This window comes from Myotis lucifugus, unplaced genomic scaffold, assembly GCF_000147115.1.
Source record: "Myotis lucifugus unplaced genomic scaffold, Myoluc2.0 scaffold_107, whole genome shotgun sequence".
NCBI lineage: Eukaryota > Metazoa > Chordata > Mammalia > Chiroptera > Vespertilionidae > Myotis > Myotis lucifugus.
This window is the reverse complement of record NW_005871155.1, coordinates 3343034-3359437: the sequence shown is the minus strand read 5'-3', so window position 1 is coordinate 3359437 and position 16404 is coordinate 3343034. Positions and strand designations below refer to the sequence as shown.

At 36.8% G+C, this 16404-nt stretch overlaps 1 pseudogene; it reads right to left on the bottom strand.

Moving 5' to 3' along the window:
* Positions 1-6654: 6654 nt before the first annotated feature.
* Positions 6655-6808, bottom strand: LOC111826872 (annotated as a pseudogene).
* Between the last annotated feature and the right edge of the window lie 9596 nt (positions 6809-16404).

The window sequence follows — 16404 nt, the reverse complement described above, 5'->3', positions numbered from 1 at the left end:
AAGAGTATTTTCACTACTATAACCCTCCTTCCACCCACCCCCCACCCCCAACCCCTGGGCACTACTATTCTTTTTACTGTCACCACAGTTTTGCCTTTTCCATAATGCCATATAGTTGGAATCTGCTGGAGACCAATTCCAGCTTGTTCAGCAGGGCTGCATCTGGGAATGGCTGAAGGCATTTCCCCAAACCTGAATAGGATACATTAAATTGATTTCTTGGCTGCCAGACAGCTAAAAGGCATCCTAATCTACATGTTATTGCCTCCTACTGGCCAAACACCTGAACAGCCATAGGCTAACTCCCCCATTCTGACAATGTTTCTGTATACCCTTTGAAGTGTATATCTCTGCCTCGCCTCAGGACAAGTTGTGTTAATAAAAAGCATGGGGTCCTGGGGACTAGGAGAACCTAAGACCTTAGACTTAAGACCTTAGAACTTAGCTCCTTTAGCTAAGCTCCTCTGACCCCCAAATGCCTTTCAAAATTATATCTCGTCTCCAGACTCTTTATTAGTCTCTGGATTCCTCTTTAATCTACGCATGGCCTTGTCCAGATTCCTGAACCCTTCTTGATACTGGGACAAGAGCACCAACAATAGGAATCATACAGTATGTAGGATTTTTAGATTGACTTCTTTCATTTAGTAAAATACATTTCACTATCCTCCATGTCTTTTCATGGTTTGATAGTTCATTTCTTTTCAGAGCTGAATCAGGATGTACTACAATTTGTCTACTCACCCACTGAAGGACATACTGGTTGGTTCCAAGTTTTGGCAATTGTGAATTAAGCTGCTATAAACATGTGTGTGCAGACTTTTGTATGGACATACGCTCTCAATTCCTTTGGGGAAATGTCAAGGAGCACGATTGCTTGGCTGTATGGAGGAGTATGCTTCGTTTGGTAAGAAACCAACAAGATGTCTTCCAAAGTGGCCTCACCATTTTGCATTCCCTCCAGCAATGAATGAGAGCTCCTGTTGCCCCACCGCCTCGCCAGCACTGATGTTTCAGTGTTCTGGACTCTGGCCATTCCAATGGTTGTGCAGTGTAATCTGATTATTGTTTTAATTTGTATTTCCCTGATGACACATGGTGTGGAGCCTCTTTTCATATGCTTACTTATCTTCTGCATCTCTTCTTTAGTGAGATGTCTGCTCAAGTCTTTGACCCATTTTTTAATCAAGTTGTTTTCCATTGTTGAATTTTAACTGACTGCTTTTTAAGATCATTACTTGCCATCTTTGCATCACATCTGAAGGATTTAAAAATTACTTTTTTAGCAATATGTTTTTTGAATATTCAAAGCACTAGGCATATCCCTGTATCTTCATTATCTGACATGTATGAAGAACTTAGAGTGCTTGTATGTCTAAAGAGAATTGAGGTTGTTTATTGTTTCAATTTTTGACCCATAGATGCACTGCAAAGCAACAAAAGGTCTTCATTGGCAAATGGGGATTTAGAAAAAATTGGTGTATTCATGTCTGAATTTAGCCTATCTTTCACAGAAAGGCTCATAATTTCTGGATTTACTACAGAAGCTCGCAGTGTTTAAAAGGCCCCCTATAGAAAGAAGGTTACCTTGCCAAGTTGATACAAGGCTATAAAGAAGTGTGCCAGTCTTTTTGTGCCAAGATACCTGAAGTACACTTACCTCCTGCTGAACCCAGTGTGGAACCCTGACAGATTTCAGACTGCACCAACACTGGCTCAGCTATCTTCTAAGTTGCTATTTCACAATCTGGTGAAAAGCGAAATCAGATACATGTGAGTTATAATCACAGTGAAGTCGCTTGACAGTTGTGTATTGCCCGGTGAATTTTTGCCCTTGAAGGGGTATCAAACACTTTATGTGTCCCTGGTTTCAAGGAAGGTTCCATCCAGATAATTGGAAAAGTGGACTGGTTTCCTTTTGTGAAATTTGACTTAACCATCTTTCCTGGCCCTTTGTTTCCTCAGAAACTTTCTTCCTTCAGATACTTAATAAAATCAGTGCCCCTAGAAAACTCCAATTGTCTGGACATTTTGGAAAAAAATGTCACATTCAATCAGGACCTATCATGTCCAACTATCAATACATTCAGACTTCAGAGCCAGGATTGCAGAAAGCATTTGGGACTCCTGTGAAGTCAGCCCCATCCTTACCTAGGTGAAAAGTGATAGCAAGTTAATTAGTACATTGGCCATCAAACACTCATACCTTGTCCTCCTGACTCAGAAGCTCAGCTCTATCTCGGGCCACAGCTAGTTTCTTCTGTATTTGAACAGGAAGGTTTCACATCAGTTATGAAGTGTCATTTCTGGAGTATAGTAAAAATATTGGCATTGCATTGTACGACTTCAATCTTCGCTGAATAATCCTTTTGAGTCTCACTATGTGCATGGAAGCAGCATATTTAGGAAAAAAAGATAATATGGTCTTGTACATTAGTAGCTTGAAAATAAAATTTGAGTAAAATATACAATGAAAATAAACTTAATAATTTTATTTCTTTTTAAATGTTCATTAATCCCAGATGTTCTTGGAAAGTCATTTTCAGGGGCAAAGGCCTATTTTAATTTTATCTTTAATTTGTTGTTAATTTATTCAAGCAATATATAGGTATTTTTATTTTTATTTTTTAAAGTCCTGCTCACAGCTTCTATTTCCCTTTTCTCCCCTGGAAATAACTACTGCTATGATTTGGCAAATACACTACCAGTTTTGAAGTATACAAAAGATCAAATCATTTTTATTCAGGTTTTTTTTTTCTTCTGATCTAAGATCTCTTCAGGACATGGTCATGAAACCTTAACTCTGTCAACAGTGTTTGCAAACATAAAACCAGCACTCTTGAAGTAAAGTGACCATATCATATTCTTTCAAATCACTACCCTAAGAAGCTGGAAAATAAAGGAAAGGAGAGTCAAGGCCAGTTATTCAGTTGGAGCAATTTACATTTTTAATAACTTTGAAAGGTTAGGCAGTGTCATATTTTAACTGAATATGTAGCAACCCCTCGGTGTCTGTTTCTTTCTCTATTTGCATAAGCAATTGACAGCTCATTAAGAGCTCATTAGGAAACAGTGATGACCCTGTGATCATGGGAAACAGAATAAAAAGAGCAGTGCTGAGAAAAAAGTCTTCATTTACTAATGTCCTCAATATTTCACAAGAACAGGAAATATTACTATGGTATCTGGTGGTGAAAACAAGTAAGGTATATATATTATAAAACACGAAAGGACGATACTGTTACATTACAACTTAGCCTGTTTGCCTTAATAAGATGATATAGGTATTGGAATTTGTAACTAATTTTATCATGAAAGAAAAAGCTTAAAAATTCAACATTCCCAAATGAATTTTTCTTTCCTTCTTTTTTTCCCCAAATTTTATCTTATCTATCATTTTTCTATCTATCTATCTATCTATCTATCTATCTATCTATCTATCTACCTATCTATCCACTTACCTACCTATCCTTAAATTCTAGAAGACTACATCATGGAGAAACTGAATAATTGTGTTAAGAATAGTCTATAAATGGAAAAAATTGACTATGCTTCTTCTAGATAAAATATGTTCAGAATATAAATGTTTTTTTTTTACTTGCTAATACTCTCTGAACGCAAACAAAGTAGTCAAAAATCAGATCTCCTCTGAATAAATGTTTGCTGCTTATTTCTAAATCTCTAGATACCAAAATCCTTTTGTAAAATGAAAGGCAAATGCACACGGGTGTGCTGGCTATTCTTTGCCTTTTGTATTGCATTTTGTAAAATGCATGAATGCAAAGCACTTTTAAACACTCAGGAATTAATCAATACAAAGAAAGCAGTGGAAACACATTTATTCCTGTTTTATTTCATTTCAGGGCTGCTGACTTTTGCTTGACCAGATGTTGCAGAGTTTCAAAATCTAATCTGTTCATGCCCTGGCTGTCAGACAAAGGGTGCTTGCTTTACCTAAAGACATTAACACCTTCAATCTACTGTTACATGTTTTTGCATATTCATATTTTATAAAATAGTTCCACTTGAGAGAGAAAGAGAGAGAGAGAGAGAGAGAGAGAGAGAGAGAGAGAGAAGACTAAGCATTTTTCTGTGGTTCATCCTCTTTCCTATTTATTTATGTGACTTTATTGCCTTTTGAAAGAAAAGAAATTTAGAACTTCAGCCTGTATTAGGCCATTTGAATGTTCTTTATTGGCGTTTGTTTGAATGCCCAATTTGGTCTCAATGGCATGTCCTTTGTAACATAAAATAAAACATGGTGCTCAAGAAAAGTAGCGACATATACATCCAGGCCCTTTCATAGCAGTTGGTAAAGCATAAGCCTTGCCTCTCTGTGTGGCAGTTTCCCTTCTCTTTCTTTTCTTTCACTCTGACAAGCAGCCATTGTCCCTCAGTGAGATCTGCAATATTACTTTGACCCCAGCTCATCAATCTGCCTCAATTGGATAATGATCTGTAATCACTTTCTTTCAGGGGAGTCTATAAATTTGCCAAGGCCTCTTTCTTTTCTGAAGGACTCCTTATGTTCATTCCCATTTGTGCAAATGCGCCCTCTTTTACAGGGCTAAATAGCCATGCACATGGTCCATTCTGTGAAGAGGCACCGGGGGGGTCTCTGTTGATTTTCCATGCTCTAGTCTCTTAAAGAAGACTAAGTGTGACATGCAGGGATGCAGTAGGGGGGTGGTCAACCAGGCCACATCACAGGCAGCCGCTTTTCTCATTATGACTGATCTATTAGTAGGTCACTCTGTGCCTTCCTGGTCATCAATGAGCTTAATGTTTAGTGCAAAAAATATATGAAGGAAGGAACTTGGAGGTGGAAAGGAAAATGGTAGAAAGAATAGAGAAATCCACCACTTCTAAGTCTTAAAGATACATTTTGCTAGCAAAGGGTAAAAATAACTCAAATATTATATTATTCAATATCTCAACCCCTTCTGCTCCTGTTTGTTTTCTCTAAAACATAAAATTCTTAGACTCTACCTTTCCCCAGTGCCCTCTCTACTCTTCTCATAAGTAGGATGAAAGGCTCTATAATTGAGACTAAACCTACATTTGCCGGGGAATCAAATGGTAAAGACAAAGGCCGTTAACATTCATGAGCATTTGGGTGACTTTGGAGTGTTCGGAGGATTTGCTTTAATAATATATAGACCCAAATAGAGTCATGACCATAACTAAAAGGAATAAATGAACAACAAAAAAGAAGTCACCTACAACCTAACCTAAACCCCTGTGATAATGGAGGTGACAAAAGACTTTTTGGCCATATTTCTACACAAAAAGAAAGAGTTTCTCTATGCACAGTGAGAGGTGTAAAAATAAACACATTTTAATCAAAACAAGTATAAGTATGAGAAAATGAGCTAGATAGCTATAAGATTCTGTTCTCTAGACATCATACATTGGTAGTAACAATGCTTTTCAAGAAGACAAGCTTCTCCCCAAATCTCTGTGCCAAATTAGTTTACAGTAAATCAATAATGCATTAGGTTTAGGGAGGACAGTTTAGGAAAACAATCAGAGATATCACAAAACTGACAAAGGAATGAAAGAAAGAAAAGCAAATTATTGTTAAAAATTCGTGTTTTGCACCATCTTGTAGGAGAAAAACATGTCATTTAATGTTCGTATTGCTGTATTTATTTTGCCTTTTTAAACTTTTAAAAATAAACACTCATGTAATTACACTGTTTAAGGAATTGACATTTGTGATTGAAATATCACAAATGTCAATTTCTTTCCAGGGTTAGAAATAAAAAATGAACTTTTTCATACTAGAAGGGTCCCACTATGACTCATGGATTCTATAGGCTTGATGAAACCCTTGGAGGTCACATGGTCAACATGATTATGTCATGAAAGAGTCTAATACTGAAGGCAGTTAAGTGACACGTTGAGGGTGTCATAGGTATCAGAGAGGCTGGACCAAGACTGCATCCCAGGCTGCTTACCTACTTTCCATTGTTTATTCTGTATTATCAAGGAAGGGCCTCTGGTGGGGACATCAATCAAATGTTTCTGCAACACAAAAACCTTATTTCTTCCAAATAAGTTCCTGTGCCTAAGTTTTGCTATCATGTAGCGAAGGAAAGCAGTATTATAATTGAGCTCATTTTACCAGTGGAATATCACATGCTGGAAAAATAATTATTTTAAATACAAAGAAAAAATATTTTGTTTTGAGTATAAAATGATCATGTATAAAGCACCTGTCAATTTCAAGTATTGAACCCAAAAACATACTTGAGCTTTTGCTATTACTAATAGCCAATGAAGAGTGTTGTGTTGTGCCAGTTACAGACCATTATTATTCAAATTATAAAATGTGTCATGAAAGTCTAATTTTAATTCGGCTTTTTTTCCCACTGTGATTCTCTAACTAAAAGGTAATTAAGGAGTTATGAAAACTATTAAATAAGTACGTTAATAGTATATACATTTTGTAAGACTTTTTTTTCTGAAAAGAGTAAACTGTTTCTTAAGACTTGTACATTGTGTAAGAAACTAGATGTGTGCGCGCGCGCGCGCGCACACACACACACACACACAGGATCAGTATAAGGTAAACAATTTCTCCTAAAAATTATCAACAAAAGAACAATTGAGTTAGAAGATGAGCAGAAATTTTGTAATCCTCCTGGTATAAGACTCTAAGATTTTCCTTCTTATTTTGTTGGTAAAGGTAATCACTATTTTTATTAAAGCTTCTTTAGGTGCAAATAAAAATCACAGAATAATCATTTTAAACTGATAAGAACAGATACTACACTTGATCTTAGCCAAAAGGCCGAGAAGCGATAGAATAATCATTTTATAAAGGAAGACACTGAGGTCCATAGAGACTGTTGCTCGCCTAAGGTCATATAGCTGGTAAATATCTGAATTAGAATTTGAACCTTGGTCAATCCAGATCAAAGGCACATATATTTTCTACTATCTGTGGCACCTCATCTTATTAAATTTAGTTCAATATTAATTTGTTCCAAATATACAAAATAACTATAGATAAGAAATTGAAAATTATTATTTTCTTTATCACAGTTACAGACACTATTGAAATAAAAATAATACAATGGAGTATTTTATTAAAAAGCTCTGAGATCCCAAGTTATGTTACAGTTTTCTCACATTTAAAAATAATAAGTACTACTCTCAAGGTACAAAATGGCAAGAACTGCAGAATTTCTTGATGAAGATGCCTTGCGTTGGGGGCACCTTCATGCCGTGGTTCTTGTCCCAGCATCAAGAAGGGTTCAGGAATCTGGAGAAGGCCGTGCGTAGATTAAATAGGAATCTGGGGACTAATAAAGAGTCCAGAGACGAGATATAATTTTGAAAGGCATTGGGGGTCAGAGGAGCTTAGCTAAAGGAGCTAAGATCCAAGATCTTAAGTCTAAGGTCTTAGGTTCTCTCCTCGTCCCCAGGACCCCATGCTTTTTATTAACACAATTTGTCCTGAGGCGAGGCAGAGATATACACTTCCAAGGGTCAGGGTTTAGTACAGAGTCCATTGTCAGAATGGGGTAATTAGCCTACGGCTGTTCAGGTGTTTGGCCTGTAGGAGGCAATAACATGTAGATTAAGATGCCTTTTAGCTGTCTGGCAGCCACAATCAATTTAATGTATCCTATTCAGATTTGGGGAAATGCCTTCAGCATTCCCAACAGGTGACCCTGTTGAGTCCCCAAGTCTCATCAACCTTTTAATGAAATTCTTGAAATTATGACATGCTGGAATTGGTCTCCGGCACCTTCCTTTGAACACTTTTCTTTAACAAGATGATGGATTGTGCATTAACTAGTTTAATGTACACTTCAAGTGGATATGCTATTTTTTGTCTCTTAAGAGTTCCTCCCTCTGTCCCATAATAATAGTAGCAGTTGATGAATGTAATTTGTCCCATAATAATAGTAGCAAAAGAAAATAAATATAGAATGCAACATTTATTATCAAAAAACTAGATTAAATTAAACAATAAATTAAAAATAGTACTCCTAATTTTTATTTTGAGTGTTCAGATAGTTTCTGGATTTTTTAATAATTTCGTTACTGCATTTTAAACTTGTAGGTAGGATCCCTTGGCTGCGAAGCTTTGCTTTCTCTATATGCGTGAGCTTAAAATTATTGGAGCCATCGTTCTTCATTGCTTCCAGCATAACTTATTGAAGTGACAGAAACGTATTATCCAATATTTCGGGAGAAATATTATCAAAGGCTAATATGGTGCCTCTTCTGCTAAGAGGAATATGTCTAAGTTTTTCAAGTTTTTCTCCATAATCTTTGCATTTACGTACATAGTTTTGTTTTTTCAAAGAATCAACATTAGCATAAGATTCTCCTTGACAATTATTTTCAGAAGCACGTTTCCAAATTCTTGATATGGTCATTCTGTTGCACTTAAATTGTTTTGCAGCTAATGTAATTGCACCTTTCTGCAACTTTTCCTTTTTCTTTTGATGCATCAAGAACTGGACAATCGCAACTTGATCTTTGCTTGAAAACTCTTTTTTTCATCTTACTTTTACAATGAGTTGATATTCAACTGAAATAAAACAATTGATTTCGATCAGCGGATGAAATTAGAAAAATAGTTATAATTCGTAATAATTAGATTAACCTAAAAATTGAAAGATGTGTCAAAACAAATGACAGATGTCATGAAACATTGATTTTGATTGAAGGCTTTGCAATTTTGCGCTACAACATAACTTACAGCTGCATTCACCAATAATTCCCATTTAAATATTCACTTGCTACTATTATTATGGGACAAAGGGAGTATTAATTTTAATATTTTGAGAAATTTGGAGTGGCTTTTAAGGGAAGAAGTGGATGTATAAGAAAATATTGAGAGTCTACTACAGATTTCACCGGCCACTATTGCTGTAGATATAAACTCTGATAATTCTCCTGGGATTGTATCAGAATAATGCATTTTCAAAGGAGGCCTCTTTCTCTCTCTCTCTAATTCTCTCACTTTGCTCTTCAAGAAGATCAACTCAGATTCATTTGATTCAAACAGCTCTGGTCCAAATAGGGAAGGAAGAAGTCAAACTGACACTTTCTGCGGATGGCATGATGCTATATATAGAAAACCCCAAAGACTCTACCAAAAAACTACCGGAAACAATAAACAAATACAGTCAAGTTGTAGGATATAAAATCAATGTACAAAAATCCGTTGCCTTCCTGTATACTAACAACAAAACTTCAGAAAAAGAAATGGAGAAAAAAATTCCTTTTGCAATCACAACCAAAAGAACAAAATACCTAGGGATAAACTTCACAAAGAATGTGAAAGACCTATATACTGAAAATTACAAAACATTATTAAAAGAGGTTGAAAAAGACACAACGAAATGGAAAAATATCCTGTGTTCATGGATTGGAAGAATCAACATAGTTAAAAAGGCCATTTTACCCAAAGCAATATACAGATTTAATGCAATCCCCATCTAAATCCCAATGTCATTTTCTAAAGAAATAGAACGAGAAATCACCAGATTTTGTATGGAACCACAAAAGACCCAGAATAGCCAAAGCAATCCTGAAAAAAAGAAAAAGAAAAAAGAACAAGACTGGAGGTATCACGCTACCTGACTTCAAAATATACTACAGAGCTATGAAAACAGCATGGTATTATTGGCAGAGAAACAGATTAGTGAGCCCAGCTATAAAACCACACATATATGGACAGATAATTTTTTACAAAGGAGCCAGAAATGCACATTGGAGTTAAGATAGTCTCTCCAATAAATGGTGCTTGGAAAACTGGAAAGCCACATGCAAACAAATGAAACTAGATGGCAGTTTCATTAATTTTGACCCCATGTACAAAAATTAATTCAAAATGGATCAAAGACTTAGACACAAGACCTGAAACCATAAGTCACATAGAAAAAAATATAGATACCAAATTATGGACCTGGGTGGTAGAGAACATTTTATGGACTTGACCCCAAAGGCAAGGGAGGTAAAGGCAAAAATAAATGAATGGGACTATATCAAACGGAAGAGCTTCTGCACAGCAAAAGTAATGGAAAACAGGCAGTCAACCAAATGGGAGATGATATTTGCACACAGTAGCTCCAACAAAGATTTAATTTCCAAAATATATAAAGAACCCATAAAACTCAACACCAAACAAATAATCCAATCAAAAAGTGGGCAGAGGACCTGAAAATACACTTCTCCCAAGAAGACATAAAACAGCCAATAGATATATGAAAAGATGTTCAACTTCACTGGCAATCAGGCAAATGCAAATTAAAACTACAATGAGATACCACCTTACAGCAGTTAGAGCGGCCATTATCAACAAGACAAGAAACAGCAAGTGTTGGAGAGGTTGTGGAAAAAAGGGAGCCCTCATTCACTGCTGGTGGGAATGTAGACTATGGCAAGCAGTCCGGTGATTCCTCAAAAAATTAAAAATAGAGCTACCATATGACCCAGCAATCCCACTCCTGGGTATACTAGTATACCCGAAAAACTCGAAATCATTTATACGCAAAGATATATGCACCCCTATGATCATTGCAGCATTATTCACGGTGGCCAAGAGTTGGAAACAGCCAAAGTGCCCTAGGATAGAGGACTGGATAACAAAGATGTGGTACATATACACAATGGAGTACTACACAGCCATAAGAAAGGATGAAATAGTGTCATTTATAACAACATGGATGGACTTTGCGGACATTGTGCGAAGTGAAATAAGTCACACAGAGAAAGCTAAGAACTATATGAATTAACTCATATGTGGAATATAAAACTGAAACTTATGTACACAAACAGCAGTGTGGTGATTGCCAGAGGTGGGGTGGGGGAAGAAAGGGGTCCTAATATGAGGTGACAGGAGAAGATTTGACTTTGGGTAATGGGCACATGGTCCTATATATAGATTTTGTAAATTAATAATTCACACATGTAACCTATATGTTCATGTAGACTGATGTCATCCCAATAAAATTAAAAACAACAACAACAACAAGAAAAAACAGAGCTCTGGGACAATTCAATTCTAGCTGGTGTCAATTTTCTAGAAAAATGTGCATTTCTGTGTGTGTCTCATATTTATTCTTCTAAAAGATTGATGCCTCAAAACTTGTTTGTTTCACTTTACAGGAATTTCACTATTTGAATTTAAAGTTAATTTTTATTTGATATTTATTAAGTGCTTAATGGCATTGGGGAAAGATTGAAGGGAGAGTTGAGTGGGAAAAGTCAGTTTCTTTCAACCTTTCAATACTTTCTCTGTGACGGGAGATGACTAGTGGAGCCTGCCCAGGGATAGTTTCTAAACTTTTTACTCATCATTCATGGGAATCTAGCAGTACATCAGTGTCATGGCATATGGGAGGAACCTCTATTTTAAAAGGCCTGGTAGTGACCCATGTCCCATTTTTCAATATTAACACCAAATACTGTTTCAGGATGGGCAGAACTGTCCAAGAATAAAAAATAAAGACTTGTATCTGAGAAAAGATAGACTATAGACTCATATAGAGTTTTATATGAAGAAAGACTCAAGAAAAAGTTAATGCTCTCCCCCTTTTAAAGACTACTCTAAACCAGACAGAATTGAATTCTACTATGGTGGTTGATAGATCATGCAGCATAACATATCATCTGACAGTTTAAAAAGCCAGCCAATAAATCAGGATGCTAAAGAAAACTAGTACTTTTCTTGGGAAAGCAAAAATAGAATCATTGTAGTTGCAAGTCTCCTCATAAACAATCTATACATTATTTGTCAGGAAACAACTAAGTCTGAAGCCAAATGAATTAACTTTCCAGTTAAAAAGTTAGATCCAAGGAGCAAAACGCCAATACATGAGAAAAGATAAATAATACAAGCCTTGTCATGTTTGTATTATTACTCTTTATCATGTTTTAGGAAGTTTGCTCTTTTAATAATTAATAATATTAAATATGAAATTATTAATAAACTATATTAATACTTATTAAATTATATACGACACAAATAATTATAATAATAAAGATAAGTAATAAACAGGGAAAAAGTAAAATTTTAAAATGTAGATAATTTTATAATTTTGGAAAAAATAATGGAAAACAAAAACTTCTATGGACCAATAAGCATGAAAGGACTGAAACACCACTCCTCTTCAAAAGCTACTTGACTTACTCATATTTTGTACTAAAATTTCCCCCCAATTTTTAAGAAAACTTTTATTTTGAAATAATTTTAGACTTTCAGAAGACTTACAAAAAAAGTTCAGAGCTCTATATGTTTTTCACCCAGCTCGCCCTAATGTTAACAGCTTATATAACCAATGTCTAATGATCAAAACTGAGAAATTAACATTAAGTCTCCCAGGTTTTTACCAATTTCCTTTTCTGTTCCAGAATCCAATCTAGGATATGTTACATGTATTTAGTTGTGGTGTCTTCATCTCCTCCAACTTGTGACTGCTTCTAGACTTTCCGGATTTCTCATGACCTTGACACTTGGAGAGGACTGGTCAAACATTTTGTAAAATTTTCCTCATTTTGGGTATGTCTGATGGGTGATAATATACATTTTGGAGAAGAATACCACACAGTGGTGATATGTTCATCTCACTGCATATTATTAGGTGTGTTACACTCCATCATTATGTGGTTATTACTAGGGAATGTGAACCTTGGTCACTTTGATTAAGCTTTTTGTCTTGCAAGCTTCTTCAGGGACAGGTTACTATTTTTCTCTTTTTTGTTTAGTTTATAATAATTGAGTCACTAAATTCAATCCACACTATATGGGAGGGGGAGTTACAATCATCTCCCAGAGAAAGAAGTAGCAAAGAATTTGTTAAAAACACCATCATGATTAATAAATATTTTGTTGGAGATACTTTGATGCTATGCAAGTATCTTATTGGTATTAAAGTTTTGCCTACTAATTTTAGCAGTGGATTTCCAGCAGTGATTACTACTGTAGTGACATAACAGTAATTTGTCCCTTCTGCATGGAGAGTTGTCCCTTCTCCATTTCCTGTTTGTTCCTTCATTTAATATGCCAATATTTACTCATACACATTTATTTCATTCTTTGGGTTATAATCCAGCAATATCAATATTTACTTTATTGGTCAAATCGCTCCAGTTTCTCTCTCCCCAACTTGTTATGTGAAATTTTCCATTGCTACAGAGAAGTTGAAAGAAAATATAATAAATGTATACCTTTAACCAAGTATTTAAAATTTATAAATGTATGTGTTTCTTTTTCCCAAAAATGTGCATATAAATATATAATTTTTTCCTGAAACATTTACAAGCTGCAGATACTATACTTCACATATAATTTTCAGCTGTTTTCTCCTAACAAAAGGACTTTCCTCACACAACTTTAATACCATTTTGTCATCTTTTCATCTATGACTTTGAATATTGATACTAAATTATCTATATTGTCTATTTTTAATGTACCCAACCCTTACTCAAATGTATTTTAAAGAAGTTGCTTTTTTAAACCCAATATCCAACCAAAGATTACATTCAATATTTTGTTGCCATATTTTTTAGTTTTCTATAAGCCAGAAGAGTTACCCAACTTTTTTTTTCTTTTGGTTATTCATTACACTCTCATTATTTTTAAGAATCTAGGCCAGTTATCTCCCATAATCTGGATTTGTCTAATTGGTTCTTCATAATTAGATCCAGGTTAAGTATTTTTTTTGAAAAAATAAAAAGTGCATAGCATTCTGAAACATGAAATGTCATTTTTGTCACATTAAGTTTGATTACATGATCAAGGTCATGTCTTAGGGTTCCCTGGAATTAAGGCATAAACTGAGATTAGGATATCCAGGATTAATTGAAAACCGCTATGTAGGAGCAACTTGTACATGAGTTAGTGAAGCAGAAGTGGAAGAAGGAAAGAAACAAAGATGTGGTCTTAATTAAGTTTAGTTTTGGCCTGATCCATGATGGGTGGGCAAAGTCTGGCACTGGGAGCAGGGTCATGGAGGAGGCTTTAGAGTGTAAATAGCATCACCAAATTTACCCCATTTCTCAAGTGCAGTGGGCCTTCTGTCATTTCATGGGAATCAGTCCATCATTGGAAGCAAGCTGGAATCAGAAGATCTAACTTAAGAGTTAGGTAGCTCCTTGCAGCAGAGGGCACTTATTGAAGGAAATGGTCAGCTGTGCGCTGATGGTCATCAACACAGGATCTGGGAAATAAATGAGCACTGATAGTATCTACTACATGTGATGACAAATGCATCTCCCCATTGTAAGGACACCTTTTCCCTTTTGAAAACAAAAATCTCTGTCTTAAGTTTCGAGACTATGTGAATATCCTATTCCCCAACAGCATTTCACTCAATGAAGAGAGTATCCATTGATTATTCTTGTCTAGCCAATTATTATTATACTAGAGGCCTGGTGCATGAAATTGGTGCACTGGGGTGGGTGTCCCTCACCCCAGTCTGCACCCTCTCCAATCTGGGACCCCTTGGGGAATGTCCGAATGCCGGTTTAGGCTGTGGGATCGGGCCTAAACCGGCAGTTGGACATCCCTCTCACAATCTGGGACTGCTGGCTCCCAACCGCTAGCCTGCCTGCCTGTCTGATCGCCCCTAACTGCTTCTGCCTGCCTGCCTGATTGCCCCCTAACCACTCCCCTGCTGGCCTGGTCATCCTCAACTGCCCTCCCTTGCCGGCCATCTTGTGGTGGCCATCTTGTGACAACATGGGTGTGGCCATCATGTGACCACATGGGCATGGCCATCTTGTGACCACATGGGGGCAGCCATTCTGTGACCACATGGGGGAGGCCATCTTGTGCGAGGGCATGATGGTCAATTTATATATTAGCTCTTTATTATATAGGACTAGAGCAGTGGTCGGCAAACTCATTAGTCAACAGAGCCAAATATCAACAGTATGATTGAAATTTCTTTTGAGAGCCAAATTTTTTAAACTTAAACTATATAGGTAGGTACATTGTTATGAACTTAATTAGGGTACTCCTAAGGCTTAGGAAGAGCCACACTCAAGGGGCCAAAGAGCCGCATGTGGCTCGCGAGCTGCAGTTTGCTGACCACTGGACTAGAGGCCTGGTGCACAAATTCGTGCACAGGTGGGGTCCAGCAGGCCTGGTCCAATGGGTGCCCATCAGGCAGGGCCAGCCATGGGGTCTAATGCTGGAAGCTATAGCTTTCCCCCGGCTCAATCTAATTATACTTTAAGGATGGCCAAAAGAAAACCCACAACAGAACTGTTTTGCATTTCATGTGCCATAAGATGAAGTTGTTTATGTGTTGTTTGCAAATGTATATCAAGATGGATGATGGCCCTTTAATGATTTTTGTGTTCTTCCCAGGGCTCTGCCCTCAGTTTCCCAATATGATCTTTATGTCTGTTCCTTTAAAAGTTTTTCTTGTTTTTGAATGTGCATACCCTTCACTGTTGCTCCTGGCAGCCTGCGGGTCCTCTCACTGCCCCTTTTAAAGAGAGATCAAAAGCTCACCTAATCTGCAAGACACCACAGTTTCACAAAATCCCCAAAGGGCCATCAAACCGTTAATGCTTAGGTTGCCTTTTTGCTAATGTGGAAGGTCTCTGGGGCTGTGGGCCATGGAGGGAGAATTCCACACCTTGGCTGTAGTATTAGCAGAGCCCTCTGGGGACTCTGGTTGGGAACAGAAGGGACTGATAATTATTTTCTTGTCCTTTCACTAAATGTATATGCACCAGGGAGCCAGGCAGTGATTAAGGGGTATTGGGGCCCACTCGGGGGTAGGACCTGCTGGGGCAAGGGGCCACAGGTGGTTGCTGGCCGGCCCTGACCCCTGCTGTGGGGGAGGGGCATTCGGGGGTGGGGTCAGTTGCGGGGAGAGGCTGCGGTCATTCTGGTCGTTCCATCGTTCAGTCGCTGGGTTTTTATTATATAGGATTGTGGTTGCAAAATAGTGTTTTTTCCACCCTAATTCTATCTTTTGTCTATATTTACTGGCTAGCATTCTTCTTTAAAGAAGAGCTTTTCCTTTCTCACCACCTCCCACTTTTAATATTGCTATAGATGCACATCTTTTATTTAATGTGTCATAGTCTATATTAGTTTTTATACTCAAAATATCACATATTTGCCAGTCTAAATCAGATCCAGCTGGTTCTTGCACCATTTTTGCCATGATCTTAATAATCATTGAGCACTCTTTTGCTTTCTGGCAATAAATTCTAGATTCACCTAGTACTTTTTTTTGGAATCAGCCACCCCACAACAAGCCCTCATTCTTTAACTATGGAATGATATTTTGAAAGTAAAAATTTAGGGCTAGGTGTGCTCATGGGTACTGGAGTATCACTGGTTATCTTTTAGTGGTCCTGACTGAGAAATTAGATTTTTTTAAAAAAAATTTCAAGTTCATACTGATACTTCCA